General features: G+C 44.6%; 1 long non-coding RNA gene across 5 annotated transcripts; it reads right to left on the bottom strand.

The window, feature by feature from the left end:
* Positions 1-6,706: 6,706 nt before the first annotated feature.
* On the bottom strand, positions 6,707-13,242 carry LOC110340809. 5 transcript variants are annotated; one of them, XR_005880385.1, is made up of 5 exons: positions 13,012-13,242; positions 11,612-11,817; positions 10,211-10,441; positions 7,275-7,468; positions 6,707-7,002 (listed from the first exon to the last, which is right to left on the bottom strand). It is a non-coding gene; the product is annotated as an uncharacterized LOC110340809 (long non-coding RNA). The 5 variants fall into 5 exon arrangements; XR_005880384.1 differs by having other exon boundaries at positions 6,707-6,962; XR_005880383.1 differs by having other exon boundaries at positions 6,969-7,166; positions 13,012-13,241.
* Between the last annotated feature and the right edge of the window lie 1,230 nt (positions 13,243-14,472).

The raw sequence follows: 14,472 nt of genomic DNA, 5'->3' as shown, positions 1-14,472 counted from the left end.
TCAAGCTCTGTGGACAGCAGTCACCAAGCTGTGATGTGGCAGCTGCTGGAAAATAACCCCCTGGAGGGCTGCCTTGCTCCTGTCAAGGTGAACGGGAGTGGGGTGGGGTGGGGGCAGGGCTACTTTAAGAGAAGTTACAGCCAAGACTTTGAGCACAAGTTTGTGCATTTCTCTTTCTCTAAACCCCAGGTTCACGCTAGCTAAGTGAGAATCCACCCCCAAAATCAGTGTGAGCTCAGAAAACCAGTTAGGACAGGGACACAGACTAGACTTAGGTGTCGGTGGGGCCCACGTTGAATGGGAGCAAAGGATACTGGCAGCTGAAACCAGGCCTGGCTTCTAGGGGAAGGGGCAAGGCTAGCTACACCTGAATGCAGGCCCAGCAGGCCCAGGTGGGGAAAGCCGTGGTGGAGACTGGCATGGCCAGGGACACAGACTCATTGTGGCTTTCCAGTGGAGAGTGTTTGAGTCTGACTAACAGCTTCCTAGGCTCTTAGAGCCCTAGAACCACAGCTTACTTGGACCTTCCGATAGCCAGCCCACACTTGCTGAGTGCGTCTGAGGAGGCAGGACCTGGGCTGGCCTTGAGCCCCACTGGAGGCACCCAAGGACTCGTTGGCCTCACAAGCGTGTGGAGAACTCCCCTCAGCCCAGCACAGCCCTAATGCTGCACACACTGGTAGGAGAGGCAGCCTGCTCAGTCTGCAGCCCCCCTCCCTTTCTGGTCTAACCGGTTTGGAGCTGTGAGAAAACAACTCAGGCACCCTCTGTTCCCTCTGCCACCACCTCTGCCACCACCACCATGAACATGCCCGGGAAGAAAGCCTGCTTCACTATCTGTTCAGTGGGAAAGAAACACTGACCATTGTTAACCATGTTCCTGGCCTGTTCTGTTGTTTTCCTGTGCTGTGACTCTGTCATTTGCATCTACAGTCTAGAAACATCACCCCTTCTTGTCGTTTCTTCTCTCTTTCCTTTCGCCATCTACTCTTCATTTTATTAATATTCATAATTATAGCTTCATCTTTCTTAAAATTCCTAGCCCATCTTAGGTCCTCTCCTTTCAATCCTTGTCAGACAACCAGTTAGATACTCTGTAATATGCTCCCCCTCCCCCCATAATTCTCCATGAATTACTTTTAAGTTTTGTGTACTGAGTGGCTAGGCGATTTATGTAGGTTAGAGAAACATGGGTGTTGACTCAGGCACACATTTACCGAGACGGTCGTCAAATCGGGCTGCTCTAAAGACATCTCTATCTGGTGTGTCTAAGAACAAGTGACTGTAGCTGCCTCCTGCAGTTTCTCAGTGTCCTGTTGATTTCTGCACTGCAGAAACTGGGTGACCTTCAAGCATATTCAGTTTTCAAGATCCAGGGCAGGACATTTGCCTCAGGTAGGATTTGTCCAGAACTCAGAAGATGCCAACTAGAGCAAAAACTGGACATCACGTTGCCTGCCCACGAAAGATGTCACCCGAGAGAGAGCGAAGGCTTTAAAACCCAGGAGAGTCATTCTATCTCCATGTCAGAGCCATGCTGGGGTCATGGGAGTGTGGACAGCTCCAGAACTCAATGATTCAAAACAGAAAAGTAAAAACAAAAATGGAAGACGGGGGAAAGGGGGAGGGCGCGGTGGATAAGAAAACGAGGAAGGAGGAGAGGGAAGCAGGAGACAGTGAGAGTTGTCTGGATTGAGAGTCAGCCCAGTACAGAAGGAACCTCTGCAGTGCGTCCCACCGCCCGGCTGTGGAAAGAACACCTGCTGGTGAATACCTGGGTGAGCCGCTGGCTCCTGAGGGAAAGGAAGCTTCCTCAGTGTCGATACAGAAAAACAAACCATTCCACATCCTTCCATGATGTCTAGATCAGAAACACGTTTGGCTAAGAGCAAACTTAATTGTCAAAATAAACAAACAAACAAATAAATAAATAAATAAATAAATAAATAAATAAATAAATAAAACCCTGCATTCAGAAGAGCCTGTAAGAACCTAAGGTTTCATAGTGTTCAGTGAGGATGCTTCTGAGGCTCCATAACAGATGTCTGCTTCCTGTATCCCTGGTCCTGCCTTTTGAGAAAACAATGGTGTTGCTGCTCACTTCTATTCACGCCCTGTGTGGCCTGACCCTCACAGTGGCTCGACCTTTGACAGACAGCACTAGCACTGCAAAGTCTGGCACCTTGAAGCTATTCTGGGCTTGAGCTCAAATGAGAGAATATGCTCCATCCGCATCAAGCTCCTTTTGAAAGATTATGTTTGCAGAGAACGGTGTGATGATTGTCATGATTGTACAGGGTTAACATGTGAAAATCAAGCATCCCAGCAAGCATAGAGCCCAGAGTTCCACCCCAAGCACCCAGTACACCAGGTGTGGGGGTGCACAGCTGCAGTCCCAATACTCAGCGAAGAGGTCAGAGGGTCAGAAGTTCAAGGTCATCCTTAGCTACGTAGCAAATTAGAGGCCAGCCTGGACCTCATGCGACCCGGTCTCAAAAAGATACATAAAAATAAATAACTACATAAATAAATAAACAAAAAGTGTGTTTTCCCTAGAAAACTTTACTCATGGACTCTACCCTGCTGTAGAAACCTGAGGTATCATTTGTATTTTTAATGCATTGCATGGAAGGTAGAGGTCTCTCTGGCCTCTTTATGGGTTGGTCTCTCAAAAGAAGAGTAGCTAACTCTTCCTCACACGTCTTTCTATTTTTGTATGAAGCACACACCTAGGTGCCGTCTTTTGCCTGGCTCAGTAATGTTATAGGCACAGCACATGCCTGAGTGTCACGAATCCTCCATTCTCTTTGGTAACTCCAACTGGTTCAGTGTACTGGTCACCACTGGAAAAATCTTGACAGTAAGTCTGAGGTCATGGCCTATCAGAAAAAAAGAAAAGTCTCACACTGGAAAACAAGAGCTATTGCATGGCTTATCTCTTGGGAAATTGAATCCTAAAATATAAGATTACAGGATTGTACACACACACACACACACACACACACACACACACACACACACACACACACCCCGCACAGTGCCTTTGCCTTGTCTCTGAAGTCTCTGATGGAAACTGTAGTGGTCTGACTGAGAAATGTCCCCATAAGCTGGGGTGTTGGATTGTATGGTCCCTAGCTCAGGGACCAAAGGCATGGAGCCTTGCTGGAGGAAGTGAGTTATTGGGGGTGGGCCTTGAGGTGTGATAGGCAGCTCCACTTCCTGTCCAATCTCTGTTTTCTGATTCCAGACACAATATGACCAGTTGCCCAATGTCCCTGCTGCCATGCCCTTCATGCCATGCAGAATTATATACTGTCCTTCACGTGTTTTGTTGCAGCAATGAGAAAAGCAAGTAATACAAGAACCCGTCAACCTGGTCACAATATCTCAGCCTATTACCAGAGCAGAGATACTGAATGTCAGGTTAACAATGATATCAGCTTTGCACACAGTAGCCAGAAGAGGTGTGTGTTCCCTCAAGCTTTATAACAACAATTGGCTTAAGGACCTGAGTCCTGTTCACTTAGAAATGGCTTGCTTCTTCAGCACCTGCTTTATTTTACCATTTATTCTTTTCCAAGAGGCAAAGTGGAGATTACAACACGGTAAGAAAGGGTCCCCGCATTCCTGCCCATGGTCAACACAGAGCTATGCTCCATCCCAAGCACAATGTCTGCACCACAGTCATAGCTGCCACAAGGGAAAGAACGTGCTTCCATGATCTTCTGAGGCAGCTGCTTAAGGCTTTAGCATATGAATAAAGATATGGGAAGGTAATTAGAGAGGGCTCTTATAGGTAGACTGACATAGAAAAGGAACAAAGAGAAATATAAAAAAGCCAAATATGCACAGACATAAAAGAAAAAGAAGTGGCTGAGAAGAGGTCCCGACAAGAAAGAGTTAAGATGTTTGTCTTCCTACGCTGTCTGTGATAAGACCTTGGGGAGGGAAGGGTTTATTTAGGTACAGCTCCACATCACCGTTCATCATCAAGAGAAGTCAGGGCAGGAACTCAAACAGGACAGGAACCTGGAGGCAGGAGCTGATGCAGAGGCCATGGAGGGATGCTGCTGACTGATGTGCTCCCCGTGGCTTGCTCAATGGGCTTTCTTGTAGTACCCAGAACCACCTGCTCAGAGGTGACACAACCCACAGTGAGCTGGACCCTCTCACGTCAACCATTATTAGTCCTGAACATGCCCATAGTGTTGTCTACATGCCAATCTGATGGAGGCATTGTCTCAAAATGATCGCCTTCCAGATGACACTGGCTGGTGCTGGTAAAATCTAGGCAGCAGAGTTTAAACTTCATGTATTAATTCTCTGTACATGGACTGGTCCAGATAACTTCAGCACTTTGAGTAACTAAAATAAGAGAACTTGGGACTCACTATATCATCAATACAGTGAAGAATGCATTTATCCAATTAATCATTAAATATTCAACATCAAATGGTTGACTATTAATTACTAATCACTATGTATTTAGTTAAAACAGGATAAAAGTAATCGTGAAAACTTTGCACAGTCTAGTGCTTAGCTTTCTATAACTGTAACTGCGTGCCTAAGAACATCAAAGAAAAGATCTCATTTGGGCTCACAGTTGGCAAACAGTCCTGCCCAAGTTAATTTGACTCAATTTCTTCCAGGACTGTGATGAGGAGAGAGGTCCAGGTGGGGTGACATGTGGCAGACAAAGCAGGTCATGTTGTGGTGGACAGCATCACGGGAAGGCATGGAAGGAGAATGTGTTCTTCCCACTGACCTGACCAGCTGTGAGTCAACAACACATGAATCTGAGAGGTCAGAGTCCCCACAACGGAACCCTCATCTGAAGCCCCCACTGCTAAGCACTGCTGCACTGGGAACCAAACCTTCCACATGGGAGCCTTAGGGTGATGTTTAAAATTCAAACCTTTTACAATGTTTACAATGTATCATTCTATAATACAGAAAAAGCCCCAGGGGGCAAGTTGATTTTGTGTTAGGGTTTTCACTTTGTATTTGAATAGGTATTGACACCAACTATGCCCTGAAGGTTTTCGTAGAATTTTATAAAAGAAAACCTTAGTGTAACCTCGGTCATTGTGGTGCTACCTCATTCTTTCTGCTTCTTTGAGGGGAAAAATGTTAATTTAGGGTTCTGGCCTTCTGGGTTAAGTTTAATCAGGAGGGAGGGCAGTGGAACTACAATTCTTAAAATGATACCCAAACTCAAGTGTTTTTTTTTCCTTTGGAAGTTGTATATAATAGTAAAGTCAGCAATTATCTGGCCAATCCATGGGAAAATGACAGTTTTCTTGCGTCAACGGGATTGTAATTCTATGGTCCAGTTTCTGCTGCGTCTTGGGTGCTGATATCTGGCTAGCTTACCCAACATCTTGGTCAGATATTCCAAGGAGCAGGCAGCCTGTCCTTCTTTACCATAATTCTCTTCATCTACCGCTCATAATTAGTAGTGAAATTTATAAAGCTCCCTTTGCTTACTTTCTATATTTTTAAATATTTGATTTAAAAAGTTGGATCAGTGACCCACTTCTGAAAAGTCAAATCTATCCGGTGACATTTCATGTAAACCCAGATCTTCTTATAAATAGTTATGTTTTTCATTTTGTTGTTTTCAAAGCAATTTTTGCTTTAGGAACAAGAATCCCAATCCTAGAATTATTCTACATAAATACAACTTATACTTTCCAAGGTTTTCCTTTTGCCTCTCTTTGCTAAATGTAGACAAGTCTCTAGTCATCTAAACAAACAGTGGTCACATCCTAGGGTTTCTCCATTCTTCTATTTCTTTGGCATAAATTATGCTCTACAGGGTTGGCCAGATGGGCCAGCCAGTAAAAGTACTTGCTGTCAAGCCTGGAGACCTGAATTCATTCCCTGGGTCCTGCCAGTTGTTCTCTGACTGTCACACACATGTTGTGACATCCAAACAAGCACATGTACACGTACAAAATAAATAAATGCAGCAAAAATTAGAAATTGCTAAAACAATAAAGTATAATCTGCTTTACTGAGGAAGAATGGTTTTGTCCCTCTCCATAAGCAATACTATTCCACTGCTATACAATGACCAGATGACACGGTTTAAGTCTTAGTGTGTATGATGAAGGGTTTCAAGCCCACTGTAGCTGAAAGTCAAGGACGCAGAATGGTGAGGTCTTGAGTGAGATCAGTTTTCTCATTTGCTGCTAATTCTAGTTGAATGTTCCTTTCCACCATCTAAAAGTTCAGCATTCCCCAGAGCAGGTTGGTGGGTGTGCACTTGGCATGTTGTCACCCCTAACGCCTCATCTCTGGAGTTGCTGGAGTATCACTTTCTGGACTTCTTACTCCCTTCTTGCAACTCTAGCCCCATGGAATTCTACCCCAGCGGGATGAAGAAACGACACTGTGCAAAATGCATAGCAGGCCATGCTTCTACACTAACGTTGTCTCTCCCAGTGAGTAGGCAAGCGTCAGCAGTTCCCCGTGACTCACCCAAACACTGCCCCTTTATTACATTAAGGCAAAAGGTTGGGTTTTCCATGGGCTGGATAATACAGTGTGGTGGTAGAATAATATCTTAGGATGTTACCCACCAACCCAGCCTCTGTGGTTACGCTGCCCTGTGATCCTTTGGCAGTAGAGCAGTTGAACCACACAGCATCTCTTGACTTATGGGGGAAGTGTGCTCATGGAGTCAGAAGTCAGCCTGTGAGGGTCCAGTCTCAATTTCTTTATTGAAAAAATGCTGCCCACATGCAAACCCCGGTACAGATGCTTGATGACTCAAGTGGAAATCTATTGCATCGGCCTTCTGCTCCTGCCTCTCTTCTCACCTCAAGATGAAAAGCAACTCCACACATTGGGAAAAGGAATATCTTGGAGTGACTAAACTCTGTGGAGATGACTTGTGGCCATTCATACTCTGGCAAGAACAGTATTGAGGGAGGCCAAGAAATGGACACAGGTCTATTCTGGAAAACAAGTGCAGAGAGAATGTTTACCTTCTGTTTCCTGGAAGAGACAAAGGAAAGAAAATTCCTCAGAGCATAAATGGTTTCAAAATATCTCCAGGATGCCTCCAGAAGTTCCTTGGCCCAGCACTGGAGGACTGTTTCTGCCTTGAGTAAACAGGAAGGGCAGGCAGCTGTAGGAGGCCCACGTGAGTTTTTGTAGTTCTAGAAAGAGCAAGAACAGGGACTTGATTCCCATGCACCCAGCCATTAGGCTCAGTGAGCTGTCCTGAGAGGACTAAACTCCTGCCTCATCTACTTGCTAATACGCACCCTGCTGTGGATTCCAGGGCAGCTCTCAGGGGTGGATGTCATCCAAATGGTAGTAGTTGTGTGTTTCTTGAAATCCCAAAACAACTCCATGGAAAAGGGCATATATATATATATATATATATATATATATATATATATTGTGGGTGGACGGAAGTATGGTCACCACATTTAGCAGTCCATTTTAGATATAGCAGCTAAGGGGGAAAAAGACAGAATTGTGTCCTGGATATCTGAGCGCTGAATGCACACTTCCAGACCCACTGTAAGAATTCAAGCCAGACACACTTGAAACACATTTCAAGCCAAGAGACACGAAGAGAGCCTTCAGCTACACCTGTCCCAGCCCCAGCCGGCAGCATTTCACTCCACACGCCTTCTGGGAGTGGGAAAAACTGGTCTACTTAGTCTGTGCTCCAGCCCAGAAGCGCATGTGCTTACCTTTAGCTACACTAGACTGGAGGGCTTCTGGCTTCTGGTAATCACTTTCTCACCGCTGCGGTGTACACCAGCCAGCCAGCCATTCTGCCACCGAAGCATCCTGTTTTCAGCATCTCTCTTTCCCACCTTTCATTCTGAGGTTCTTAGTAAAGATATTCTAACCCACCCTCAGCGGAACACAGGCTATACGTTGTGACTTCCTGTCTGGCTCTAAATGGCAAAATTCACTTTGGCTAAATCATTCCCCAGAATGCCTTTCTTTTGTTTATTTATCGACAAGGTCTTGCTTCAGCTCTGACGTACTGGGATTGCGGGTGTGAGCCGCCACACCGGGCCCTTTCTATCATTTATAGACAGTCCTATCCTCAAACAGCTACTTACGTGTGTCACCAGGTCACCTAAGGCAGTGCTTCTCAACCTTCCTAACGTTTCGACCCTTTAATATAGTTCCTCATGTTATGGTGATCCCCAACCATAAAATTATTTGTGTTGCTACTTCATAACTGTAATTTTGCTGTTATGAATTGTAATGTAAAAATCTGTGTTTTCCAATGGTCTGAGGTGGCCCCTTATGGAAAGGTCTTCCTGAAGCCCCCCACACAAACAAAGAAGTCGTGACTCATGAGTTTATAATTGTTGATCTAAACCTTCAATGCTAATTATTTTCACTTTTACTTTGTCTCACATTTTCCAAAAGTAACAATAATTCTCACACGCTTTCTGATCCTGCCTTCTCCATGCACCTTCTATGGCTTGGAGGATATGCTTATATCCCTTAAAGCCTCACTTTGACTAACAGAACGTCACAGGAGTGACACTGTACCAGTTTAGGGGCAGCAGTGAACCTTCCATTCTGTGATAGTCTCAGTTACCTGGACAGGCCCTGGGGGACATATCCTGAGCAAAGTTCAAGGGAAACCCTCTTCTATTGAGCCTGGGAAACCTAGAGAGCCACAAGTCATCAAGAATAAGTTGCCTTGGGGCTGGAGAGATGGCTCAGTAGTTGAGAGTCTTTTCCTGCTCTTGCAGAGAACTGAAGTTTCATTCCTGACACGCAAGTCTGGCAGCTTACAACCAACTGGAACTCAAGCTTGAGAGGATCCAGCACTTTCTCCTGGCCTCTGAGGGGACCTGCACTAATGTCTGTTGGGGAAGTCCTGTGTATATGTCAGTAAAGCACTGCTGGCCAATAGGGAATCAAGATATGTGGGACTAGGAGTCCAGAAGAACTCTGGGAATAAGAAACACAGGGAGTCAAGATGTAACACCATGGGGTAGGAAGCCCGGAAACTTCTCCGGTAAGAGACATACTTAGATTAACAATTATGGGGTAATTACTTAAGTCAGAGCTAGCCAGTAAGAAACAAGCAAGGCCAACAGCTTCATAATGAACATAGCCTCCTGTGTGTTTATTTGGGACTGATGCGGCTCTAGAACCAGGCTGTCGGGAAGGCTTCTCTCAAGGAAAAAGTTTCTCTTTACAAATGTCCACACACTATTTCACAGTCAAACTTATAATCCATTTAAAAATGTATTTTTCTCTTAAAAAATAAGCTGTTAGAAGCCATTGAATCATGTTAAAATGATTTAGGAAATGGTTGGTTTACAAAGCCCCTTTACCATTAGTCTTCTACAAAATGAGACTGGTTGTGTCTTTCCACTCTTTGCATATGAGTCTGACACCAGAAGAAGTCAAGAAGGAATAGACAAGTCCCCACCATGTACTGAACACCTTTGATGTTGGACTTCAGCCTTCAGAGATGGTCTTTATAAATTACACGGGCTAGGGTGTTTCCTTATAGCACCTCAGAGAGACTAAGATCGAATGGTTCCTGTGTAGTAGTAAAGCCACTGGAGCAAAGGCAATCATCATGTTGCCATGTTAATTCATCATGTTGAGTCAGGGCAGGAAGTGGTGACTGAGCACAATTACGGAGAGAGAGGGCAGAGGGCACAACAGATGAGAACAGCCAGGCCCTTGAGTTGGAGTCGGAAGAGATCAAGTGACAGTTTAATCAGAGACTAACATGCCATTCCACATTGTCATGGGGAGATATCTCCTCCAACATACCATAGGATCTCAAGCTATGAAGTCAGAAGTCTCTTCTCGTGTACCCAGAGGAGAAGAATTTATGCCAGGGCATGGATGGAACTGGTGAGAAAAGTTTATTTCAGCAGGAGAGTAAACAGAATGATGTACACCTTCCAGAGGGGAGAATGGACCAAGCCAAGTGCGACCATATAGGCTGCTTCTGGTTCTCCTGTCCTAGCTAACATCAGCAGTCAACCTGACATGCACCTAGAATCAGCTAGAAGAGATAACCTCAACTGAAGAATTGCCCAAATCAGATTGACTTGTTGACAAGTATGTGAGGCATTTTCTAATAGCTAATTGATGTAGGAGGGGCCAGCACACCTTTGGTAGTGCCATCCTTAGGCCTATAAGCCTAGACTGTATCAGAAAGGCAGCCGAGCAAGGCAGCAAGTAGGGTTCTTACATGGTTACTTGGAAGGCTGAGGCAGGAGGATCTCTGGAGCAAGGGGTTTGGGGACAGACCAATGAGAAGCTGTTCTGAAACATGAAGGAGTTCCCATGCAGGTGGCTGGTCCCTGAAGACTCTCAGATGCCCAGTTGCACCTCGGTTGTGGCTTCCTATCATGCTGTTGCTGATGAATCCAACACCAGGAAGTAGAATTCACGGTCATCAGTGGTGAGTTTGCTCTTGGGTCTGAGGACCAAAACAGATGTGGGTTCAGTGCAGCAGATCCAAAGAGGAAGATAAAAGAACTCCATGAACATCTGAGGATGCACTGGTCTCTTATGTGGGAAGGAATCACAGAAGCTAAGGGCAGACATCATCTTCCATAGTCCTTCACCATCAACAGGCAAGAGAAGGTTCTTGTTTGCAATCAAAGAAAGTGATCACTGAGCAGATGTGTGGAAGGAGAAATAATCTCCCATCAGAGAACTGGAGAAGGCTGTGTTTCATGTAAGAACCTAAATAACGGAAGAACTAGTCTTTCAAAGTATTTAACCATTAACATGCCCAGAGCCTGTCTGTTCCTAATGTTCCTGGTATTGAGAGAGCAGAACTAATTAATAAGAAGTGAATAAATTCCTAACACTGTCCATAAAGCTTACATGGTTTTATTAGAAGTCTAAAACAATGACTTTTGTAACCTGATAAATGGATATGTTTTAATACCCAGATTCTTTGATCGAATTAATAATAATTCCAAAGGAATTAGAACAACCACAGGCTATATCCTTTTCATCTAATAGCTTTGTTTGTCTGAAATACTATGTTCAAAACTACCAGCCTGCATGGACTAAACAATCCCACGGGGACCATGCAAGGGGACACCAGGGGCATGGGGCTAAACAATGCTCTAGAATATGGGGAGTTTGTCCCAGAAATTCAATCACTGCTTACCTTGTCCATAGCTAACAAACAAACAAACAAAAGCAAACCACTTACTTGTTTGGATTTCACACACACATTTTGTTTTGTATTGATTATTCTCCTGTGGAACAGGATCTGGAAAACAATGGACTCCAAAGAATTTTGATTTCCCAGCTACCCCATGTGGGGGAAGGGGTGCCAATCACTGGTGCCAGAGAGGAAGTTGTCTCCCAGGAAGAGACTCCACACTGTACTGGTGGTTAAAGCTGCCTAATTCCTGGTTTTCATGTCATCTTTTCTGTAAAATTGCCAAAACAATAAATGCACCCATTTCTTTTTCCAGTTTCTATTTTCTAATTTTTGAAAACAGTTCTCTACGAACGCATCAGGTTTATGTAGGAGTTCACAGGCCTAAGCCCAGGTGTCACTTTGCTGTATCTACTGTAAGAACATTACAGCTTTCATTAGAGGTGTTTCATGGGGAGAGGGTCTCACCTACAGAAAAGCTGTAGACTGGCCACCACGCGGCTCCTGAGTCCTGTGAAGAAATCGTTCCTTCCATCCTTGCCTGGCATCCAGAGGACTACTCTCAAGTCAGGCCAGCGGCACAGGTCTGCAATCCAAGCACTCAGGAGAGACGGAGACAGGAGGATCAGCAGTTGGAGACCAGGCTCGGTTCACAGTGGATTTCTTGTGAGATCCTGTCCAAAAATAAAAATCATAAAATCTTCTGTGTGAAATATCCAGACGAGTTATATTCTGTGGTTGATGCTGTTCATGTCTTGCTTGAAGACACTGTACTTAAGGAGGTTTGCTGGCTTCTCTGCTACAGAGATTCTTTTTCTCTAGGTCATCAAGAATTAAAACTCACCTCCACACTATCAGGCATGGCCATGATGTAGAGAGCTGACTGCAAGCTACCATTGGTGTTGGGGGCTAGGGCGCATGTTACCTGATGAGTCTGTTGTTAGGATTCAGGCATTACGCTGGCCTGCCCCCTGTCACGTGGCAGGATGCACTCAGACAATACCCTAGCCAGCCCAGGGTCTTATGGCTGTTACGTCACTACTTAGTCTGTATGCGGGTGCAAAGGTTTCTTTAAGAGACAAACTCTGCCCACCTCCTGTTTCCGCCATCTCTCTGAGGAGGCAGAAAGATCTCTGTCTGTTTCTCTGATTCTTTTCTCTCTGTGTCTCTGTCTCTCTCTCTTCTCTCCGCCCCCCTCTTCCTTCCCCGATCCTTTTCCCTTCCCAATAAAACTTCCTTTTCATGTAAGTTCTGTCTGATGGTGTGTTTGACCCTCACCGGGTCATCTACCCCCATCCTACTTTGCCTGTGGCAATCTGAGCCTCCATATGCAAACTTGGCCTCCCCTCCCCCTCTCTTCGAAATCTCATGTTTGGGCATCCTACATTTTAGCAAGAACTGTACCACCTGTGTATAATAGAAATACATCAAAATCAAGGAAAACGATCCAATTTTTCAAGCAGATAGCCATCTCCTTCGCAGAAAACCATTCTGCGCATTCCTTCATAGGCATACAATTGTCCTTGCATGTACATAAATATTTTCTTCAGGTGCTGCCTTTCAGCAAGAAAACCCTTGCAGGTCTAAAGTAGAGCTCGAAATAGTGAGCAAGCCTAAGGGGAAGAGTCAAATTGAATTTTCAACTTAATTAACTCTAACTGTAAGGCCCAGCCTAGTTGGTGTATTTGAAAACATAATCAATTATGATTTATTTAAACTCTGCTTAAAATGCATTTTCTTCAGTCTCTAAAAACCCTGTCACAATTGCATTCTTTTCTAAATGAGCAGTTTATTGTGTTAGTTTTAAGTTCAAATCCGTACAGTCTAGCTGTAGTCACATCTCTGTAAGGTTAACCTCCAGCACTTACCGTTTTAGAGCACTTCCTGGTGCTGCTGTGAATGTGGACAGCCGTCACCCGGGCAGGTTTTAACATTGCTGTTGAAGATGTGACCTCGGAGCCTCTTGTTTATACAGCAAACACTTTCCTAACTGAGCCACATCCCCAGCCTTCAGTCTTCTGTTTTACATGAGATCCCAAGTCTGTCCAGATTAAGTCCTTGCTTCTTTCTGGATGAGGTTTTACAGAAAGCATGGGAACCAAATCATGAATCATTTGTCCTGTGGGGACATTACCCAGTGAGTAATTTCTGTGAGTTCTTTGAAGACTTACTAATCTTTCCTGTCGGGGCTGGGGCTACCATGGAAGAACACGTGCTTGCACAGTGCCCTGAGTTCAGTGTCCTGCATTCCAAAGAGAAACTTGTAGCCAACATGGTCCCTGCAGCATTTGTTTTAGTAGTTCTTGCTCCCAGTCTGCACCCACAGTTTGCAAAGAAGAATGAAGGCATGACTGTTGCCAGAAGTTTCTGCCCCCCTGGACCTGCAACTGTTTAGTCCCAAATAAACACACAGAGGCTTATATCAATTAAAAACTGTTTGGCAGATGGCTCAGGCTTCTTATAGCTAGTTCTCTCTTAATTATTAACCCATAACTATTAATCTGTGTGTCTCTACATGGGCGTATTTTACCGGAGAATACCCAGGTGTCCTACCTTCCTGGTAGCTACGTGGAGTCTCCTTGAGACTCACTCTCTGAGTTCCTCTTCCCAGCATCCTCCTAGTCTGGAAGCCCCACCTACACTTCCTGCCTAGCTACATCCTGCCTGTCCATTGACTGAAACGGTTTTATTCATTAACCAATAAGAGAAACATATATTCACAGCAAAGAGGACAACCCCCATCATCTCCTCTTTTCTGTCTAGATAAAAAGGAAGCTTTTAACTTTAATTTAGTAAAATTATATATAACAAAACAGTTATCAAGGAAGAGCTATAGTTAACAATAGCATCTCTCCTATCTTTGTGAGTATAAAATTTTATGTGTAACCTATCTTTTATTATAACTAAGGAAAACCATAACCATAACTATCTGTCTTCAACTCCATCAAATACCTCAGAAGGATAATATATAAACTCCAGAATTGACAAAGACATCTCAGTGCCTGGACAGTCACCCAAAGTCACCCTCTTCAGCCCATAGGCCATAGTGTCTGGCAGACTTTTTGATGAAGCAGGAACCTTAAAGGGCCATCCCATCCCTTGGCAAGTTCAGTAGTCACTTTCCTTTGTAATCTGTGTGTCCAGTTTGGACAGCCTGCTGTCAAGCAGTCCAGGAAGGAGCAATTGCTTGTCCAAATGGCTGTCCCTGCCATGTTGAAGGCAAACTCCATAATGAGTTTCTTCCATGCCCACCTCCTCTTCTGAGGTACTTGGTGTTGCCAGGAGCAGTTGTGTCTCATTGTTATGAAAAACCCCAATAAACCATCTTA

This window comes from Mesocricetus auratus, unplaced genomic scaffold (genome assembly GCF_017639785.1).
Source record: "Mesocricetus auratus isolate SY011 unplaced genomic scaffold, BCM_Maur_2.0 Super-Scaffold_100011, whole genome shotgun sequence".
In the NCBI taxonomy this organism is placed as follows: Eukaryota; Metazoa; Chordata; class Mammalia; order Rodentia; family Cricetidae; genus Mesocricetus; species Mesocricetus auratus.
Note: the sequence above shows the minus strand (reverse complement) of the source record. Positions and strands in the feature narration are given on the sequence as shown.